A 7,508-nucleotide genomic window follows, 5' to 3' on the forward strand; every position below is an offset into this window, starting at 1 on the left:
AGGACCAAAGTGGCTACAGTAGATTTTAAACTGGGCTGAGTGGAAATTATGAGGCCAAAGATATAGAACTGGTCCTGGTCCTGAGTCTACACTAGGGAGGCTTCTGTGTAAATCCTTGCTGCTCCTGCTGCCCTAGGATCTCCAGCGGCGACTGGGATAGAGACTGAGTGGCTGCATAATAAGCCATAGCTAATGGCTCAGGATTACACTCAACGTGGTCATGTGGCTCAGGAGAGGGTGAACAGGGTCAGAATGCCAAGGGTCCACTTCTGCTTTTAGAAATTTTATGGGTTACAGTTCTCTAAGAGGCTGGCTGGTCCAGGAGAAAGAAAATCTTTAGGAAGCCAGGGCAATTGGGAGTCATGTGCTTGGAGGCTGCATATCCCAGGAATGAGATGAGCACAGAGCCAAGGACAGGGTAAGAATGATGGCAGAGGGAGGGTCTAGGTCACTGGTAACATGTCTGAGTTCATAGCCAACTCGTAGTTCATGCTGCTATTCTGAGATTTTTTGTTTTAAAACACACAACAACACCCTTATCCCCCTTTTTCTAGAAGTAAATGACAGGCAGGATTAAAGCAGACATTTATTAATTAATAGCATGAACTTTAAATAAATGATACACACACTTAACTCTAGTCCAAACACTGCGGTTGAAAAAATTATCACATGGCCAACAACCCTTGCCAATATATCTTTACAAGGCTGTTAAGTACTGCCAACACTCTGCAATGTTGAGCCAAATTACCCTGGAATATTGTGGTACAGGCACAACACCATGTTTTTGTGAAAGACGGGAGATGCCAGGGGAACAATCTATATGGTTCACCAGCGTGGCAGCGGGAGGCTGAGTTCGGCGGTGGGAGCCAGCCTCTTAGCGTTGAGGCCCTCTCCTCCGTGCCTCTGATGGCATGTGGACAAACGGTTCGGCTGAGGGGGCCTTCTCGTTGGGAGGCAGGAAAACCCAGATCTGGGGTTTGTCTTTTAAAACCCCAAGAATACATCTCACAACTAGAGCTGGGAACTTCCCCCAGCTAAACTTTGCCTTAGTGTACGTTGTCCTGTATAAAGTGCCATGATCTTTTCCAAGAGCTGATCTCAACCTCGGCTGGAGCTCAGCTTTCGGGAGCCTGGTGCAGGTCTCCTTGAGATCATCAGCCTTAAAACAGGCCCGCCATCCACCAAATACTTACTGCATATGTGCCAGGCCAGGCTGCCGCCTGCCTTCAGAGACACGCCCCCGTCCCCTTCCAGAGCCGCACGGCTTCCCAGCACTCCCAGTGGGCCTTCCTTCCTGCCTCCCCGAGGCTCCTCTTGATTCCCTGACATTTTGCCAAATTGCACGAGTAGTCAGCTGTGCTTCAGTCTGTACTTCAGTACCGGGAGATGCAGAGGCCCCAGAGTTTGGCTGAGATTTAACTGGTAACCAAACCAGATCAGAGCTGAGAAGCTGCCATCTGGGCAGATGGGTTACTCACATCTGGCTTTTTCCAGAGGTTCTCCACACAGCTGGCCCTTGCCGAACGTCGAGCAGGATCTGGCACGGTGCCTGCGGAGGTGTGCAGGGGCTGCTGGGTGAGGGCCTTGGCAGTTGCTGGGGGACCGCAGCTACGCAGACCATCCACGTAAGCAGTATGACACTCTCCACGGAGCATGAGTCAGTGTGCCCTGTTGACCAAATGAAGAGATCAAGGAATTCAACCAGGGGAAACCCTGGGAGAGAGGGAAGGAGGAACTATTTTTTATACTAGAAAATGTAGATCACTAGTCCTTTTCCTGGCAGCAAGCACTCCCCAGCCCAACCTCCACCCCCTGAAGGGGGGCTGACAGGGAATATGTAATGGGGATACATTCGCCCTTTCCTTTCCTCCCCTGCGGTTTTTCGGCCGTTAGACGAAGTTATGAGGCCCGAGTAGGGAAGGGAGAGGACTTGACCCAAGGGAAGGACTTGACCCAAGGGAAGGACTTGACCCAAGGGACGTCCTTGGCCGATGGGAAAGGGAGAGGAGAATGCTCCTTCCTTCATAGGTGGGTATCAAAATGAGAGGGGACACGAAGTGGAAGGCAAGGGGTCATCTGTGTATGTCCTGGTGACCATCTGCTTTGGCGAGGTGAGGAGTTGGCCACAGCCGGGCCGGGGGGTGGTGGTAGTAATGGACCCTGAAGCCCCTTCTTGCTGTCTGTCTCCCCTCACCCAACCCAGCTCTCAGTCATGAGACGTTTCCCCGACCACTGTGATTGGAACCTGGAAATGCAAAATAAAAGAACAAAAAAAAGGATGGTGCCAGAACAGTGCAGTCTGGGCTTGCCATCTGTGAGTTTTCAGAGTGCTTTTGCTTCCAACCTCCCCTCCAGAGGCGACTGACATTATTTTCATATGCAGAACTTCCCATATCCTGGCAGCCTTCTTTGGCTGCCAGAAATAGAGTATCAGGGTCGACAAGCTTCCCCAGAGATCCGATCCATTCAAGAGGAACCCTCTCTGTGGTTGCCCACTCACTGGGATCTGGGCAGCGTTTGCTCCCGGCCATGAAGCGGGGGTGTGGCTCGCTGTCTGGAGGAGGCTCCTGTGTGATGAGAAGCGGGGAGGGCTGTGCAGCTGTGCTGCCATCAGCAGCAGCAGCCCAGCATGGGAAATCTGCAACGACCCTGTGTTTCTTCCTGGAGAATTCTAAACTTTTCCCCTGTCTTTCAATACCCGACTTAGTCTGGCTCCACCCTGCTTATGCAACTTGTTTTTAACTTGTCCTCAACATCCCATCATGAGTCTGGTTGTCCTGTTGGCCTTATTCTTAAATTTCTTACCTTCCATAGAATCTTCCAGGTCCCCTGGCTCTCTTCCTTTCTGATCACCGGTGGCGCTTATTGTGCATTAATTCTCTCTCCCAAAGCTCACCCTGGTCTCTGATAGCAGTTTTGTTTCCCCCAACTCATTTAAAAATGCACTGAGGTCAAAGTCACTGCCTAAGTCTTCTCTCGAAACCCTCTCTTGGTAAATACAGGCAAGGGTGGCACTGGGGTTCGGGAATTGGGTCTCCTCCCTGGGACCCAACACTTTTAGCGGCAACCTGCTGTGGAACAGGGAGGGACCAGACAGCTAGTTCCTGGAAGGGGAAGAGGAACGGGAAGCTGCTGGGCCACAATCTGGATGAATAACTCCTGAAATTCATTTACATGCAAGTGGAACAGATCCTGGGATGGCCACTAGGGCCCCTGGCCCTTCTTGTCATTGCTCATCTTCTCTTCTCCCTCTAGGCTAAAGGGTAAGGCTGGAAAGGAAAGCACAGTGTATGGTCTGAGGGGAAGGAATCCACACCACCTCACTGTGCTGGGCTCCTCCCTGGGTGGGGAGGTCCTTGTGAAGGAATGAGACCCGCTTTTGGCAATCTGGCTGCAATAGATGCCCATCTAAGTGTCTGCACCTCTGAAGTAAGGGGAGACTTCTCCCTCTTGATGCCATAAGAGAGGTGGGAGAAGCCCCAGCCAGAACAGTTGCAACTTGCTTCTCCTACCTGCAAGGAATTCCAGAGAGGGGCAGCACTCCAGATTCCCTGGTGCTAAGCAGTCTTCTCCTGGGAAGGCCCCCACCTGCTCTCTGTCCCTTCTCCAGTGTGACCCCCTCCTTCCCAAGAATCTGCTGGCCCACGGGTACTTCCTGCCCCCTCCTGCTTCTCATGCTCTCACACACTTCACTCCTGCCCTGTCTCCTTGTTGTTCCTTGACCTTCCATGCCCCATCCCCTTGCTCCATTGTATCTTTTTTTGAAGATTTATTTATTTATTTGAAAGAGAGAGAGAGAGAGAGAAAGAGAGAGAGAGAATTAGCAAGGGTACACAAGTGGGGGGAGGGGCAGAGGGAGAGAATCTTCAAGCAGACTCCCTGCTGAGTGCAGGGCCCGATGCAGGGCTCAGTCTCACAACCCTGAGATCACGACCTGAGCTGAAATCAAGAGTCAGATGCTTAACCAACTGAGCCACCCAGGCATTGGCCCTATTGTATCTTGTGTCCTTGGCTCTAGCCACTCCCTCTGCCTGGAACACTTTCCCTGGATAATACAAATAGCTCCTTGGCTAATTCTTCATGTCTTCTTGCCTTTGTTCCAATCTCTTGTTCTCACTGAGGTCCACCCTGACCACCTGCTCTTCATGCTGCAACATGTACAGCATGTACTATCCCTACGTCTCTGACTGTCTTACCCTGCTCCACTTCTACATTTTCCCATAGTTCTCATCTCCTAATGTTCAATAGTTACCTTATTTATGAAGTTGGTTGTCTTCTGCTGGAATGCCAGCTGCCCAGGAAACAGGAAGCTTCATCTCTTTGTCCGCTGATGTCTCCCAATCCCCTCGAATAATGACTGGCACATGGTAGGCATTCACTCAACCAACAGCTGAAGAATCAGTTAAAGGAAGGCCCCCCTAGCTTCGAGCTAGCAAGAAGCAGAGCTGGATTCGAACTCCAAAACTGGTCATCTTGCTTTCCTATCTCAGAACCCGTGGCCTGTCCTGGTGAACAGCACATTATTGGTTGCTCAAGAGATGCCTGTTGATTAGATTTCCCCATCCAACGGCTCTCTCGTAGTAGGGAGACCAGACAGTCTGTGAACACAGGGCTTTGCTTTGTTTTTCCTGGGTGACAGGTTTGTTGGCAGCCTGTGTGTTCTGATGAAGTGGCATGCTCCTGGTCACAGGGCACCAAGCTCTGTGGTCCTTGGCAGTGTCCTGAATGGGCTTTCTGGAAACAACATAAGCTGTTGGGCCCACGCTGAGTGCTCAAGAAACATGCTTGAGAGCTCTCCAAGTCAGACACCTGTCAAATCCAGAATTGGCTCCTGGCCTTGCTTGAAGGATTTGCTCTCTAGGAAATGATGGAGGGAAGCGGCTGGGGCTTGTAAGGCATGAGTTGGAGGTGCCAGGGCAGGACAGGGCCTGAGATGGTGCAAGGAAGAGCCAGGGGAGCAGGGACACCGGGCATTATCTGGGTGGCTGTTCTCTGGGCAGAAAAGCAGCTGAGCCCCTGAGGGTTGGGTTGCTTAAGTGATTTTGTCTTTTGTTGCTTTTAATTAGGGTCTAGGGATGGAGGTGGTTTACTATGAATCAACTCTGTAATGTCAAGGCAGAACTGGGCCAACCCTTCATCAGTTTCCTTAGAACGGATCCTCTCCTGAACTCCCATTCACCTGATCCTTTTACTTGTTACGCTTAGGATTCCGGTTTCCGTTTTGTTTTTCTTGTTTTTGTTCCTGTTGTTATTATGTTGGTATTAAGGACAATTTTCATCATAATCTCAATAGCTTGGCAATAAAAAGTTACACATGGTATGGATTCTGGGTGAAAGGAAACATCTATATTTATTTTCCTACTTAGCGGCTCAGTGTTAGTGTTTCTAGGATAGCCCAGGAATTAATGTTTTAATGGACACCCCTGCTGCTCAGGAATCCCATTCTGGAACATATTAATCCAGGCAGAGAGCAGCCAGTTAGGCTGGTATTTGGTCAACACAAGCATTTCTTTCCTACAAAAGAGAGTAATGGGATTAATTTAGCATTTCCTAGCTTGTGGCATCTATTTTGACATAAATCTCTGTATAGAGATCGATTGCACATATAACCATAAAACAGAGTATTTGGGGAAATATTGAGGAAAATTGGAACACAAACACAAATCAGGCCTTGGCTTATGACGTACAGGAAACCAATGCACGTTCTCAGAAGCAGCACTTAGAAAATGGACTTAATGAAAATAAATCACTTCTATATAATTTCCCATTGCAGGAAGTTGACATGTGTAGCTATCTCAGTATTTGGAATGACCGTGGCATTGTTTTAATTAATTCTGGGTGATGCTGGCTGATTCAGTTTTGCTCCCAGTGGATGTACATTTTCTCCCCATGAGTTGCTTTGTAACAGAATTTTTCAAAGTCTGTCTCAGGATTTAGACTGTCACTTTTTGATTACCTAACAAATGAATAAAACAGATCTTTTAAAGAGCACCCCAGTGACTTGAGAGACTATACTTGGCTTTCCAAAGTGTATCAGGATGCACTTTGCCCCTGGCCGAGCTTACCTGGTCTAGCAGAAAATACATAGAGTGTCACACACAGTAGCAACTTCCTTTTCCACATGTGCATCTCTTCCTTGGTATTCTAATAGAAGCTCCCAAATGGATTAAAAAAAAGGCTCACCTTCTTCACCATATATTAGCCAGAATCATGGAAGAAAAATGAGCAACTTCGGTAAAATTCTCCAGATACAAATAAGGCAAAGAACCTACATTTGGGGAGCTCCTGGGTTAACTGGACCAACTATATATACTTGGTGACTGTAGCATCTATCTAGAATAGCGGGTTTCCAACATTTCTCATCTTCTTTCCCCTTTGAGGGTCTGATTAAAATTTTAGATTCTCATCCCTGAAAAATGTGCATACCCTCACAGGCCCCATCCGTGCATGGACTCTAGGTCAAAAATCGCTCATCTGACACCATACTAGCAGTTTCTTGTCTTCATGTTCTTTGGTGTGTATTCTGGATATGTGCCAACATGTGCTGTTTACATTGAAACATGTATACATACTACATACATATATGAATGACATTTTCTCCATTAAAATGATTAAAGGAAATAATGTATGTGAAGGTATGCCATAAAAAGCCAAATATGAGAATGTTGATATTATTATTATTTGCATTGGGCATTTAAAAATTCAGCACTAAACCTGATGATTTGATGTTGCCCAATAATTTATTTTATGGAAACTGCTCTAAAATATGACCTTTCTGTTCTCATAATCCAAATGCCTCATTCTTCTTCTTCTTCTTCTTTTAAGATTTTATTTATTTATTTGACAGAGACAGCGTAGGAGAGCACAAGCAGGGGGAGTGGCAGGCAGAGGGAGAGGGAGAAGCAGGCTCCCTGTGGAACAAGGAGCCCGAGGCAGGGCTCGATCTCAGGACCCCGGGATCATTAATTGAGCTGAAGGCAGACGCTTAACCCACTGAGCCATCCAGGTGCCCCCAAATGCCCCATTATTCTTGTTTCATTTTAGCGCTTCATTAAAAAAAAAAAAAAAGCAGCATGCCTACTCTCCATGGTTTGTGGGATGGGTACTTATGGGTGCATACCATATGTAAGGCCATTTGTGTTCTATAAAAAGACCACTTCTCTGCAGTACTCTGATGGGCTTGCAACTTAATGTAAGTCCAACAAAAGTCTTGCCAAAAGCAATTAAATCCTGACCTGAATTAGTAATTTTATTAATTACATTTTAAGCAAGCTAATTGTTTAACTCTGATTTCTTGTTATAAACTGATTATAGACCATTAATGTTCATTAATATACCACATTAGATTTCACATCTCCTGTATCATAAACTGGAAATAAAACCAGTCAACACTTTGCTAGGATCGGTTATAAAGGATGTCTGTTGTAATCACCCTCTCATTCAGCCTTTGGAAGCAGATAACCACTCAAAAACAATTTATGAGCTTTCTAATTCTCTTTTTCCCCCTG

General features: G+C 47.2%; 1 long non-coding RNA gene across 1 annotated transcript; it reads right to left on the reverse strand.

The window, feature by feature from the left end:
- Window positions 1-573: 573 nt before the first annotated feature.
- Window positions 574-6,679, reverse strand: LOC141372984 (uncharacterized). The gene is made up of 2 exons (XR_012378551.1): window positions 4,253-6,679; window positions 574-2,567 (listed from the first exon to the last, which is right to left on the reverse strand). It is a non-coding gene; the product is annotated as an uncharacterized lncRNA (long non-coding RNA).
- Between the last annotated feature and the right edge of the window lie 829 nt (window positions 6,680-7,508).

Source organism: Callorhinus ursinus, unplaced genomic scaffold (assembly GCF_003265705.2).
Source record: "Callorhinus ursinus isolate GAN/ISIS: 27379988/994484 unplaced genomic scaffold, GSC_fseal_2.0 scaffold6, whole genome shotgun sequence".
In the NCBI taxonomy this organism is placed as follows: Eukaryota; Metazoa; Chordata; class Mammalia; order Carnivora; family Otariidae; genus Callorhinus; species Callorhinus ursinus.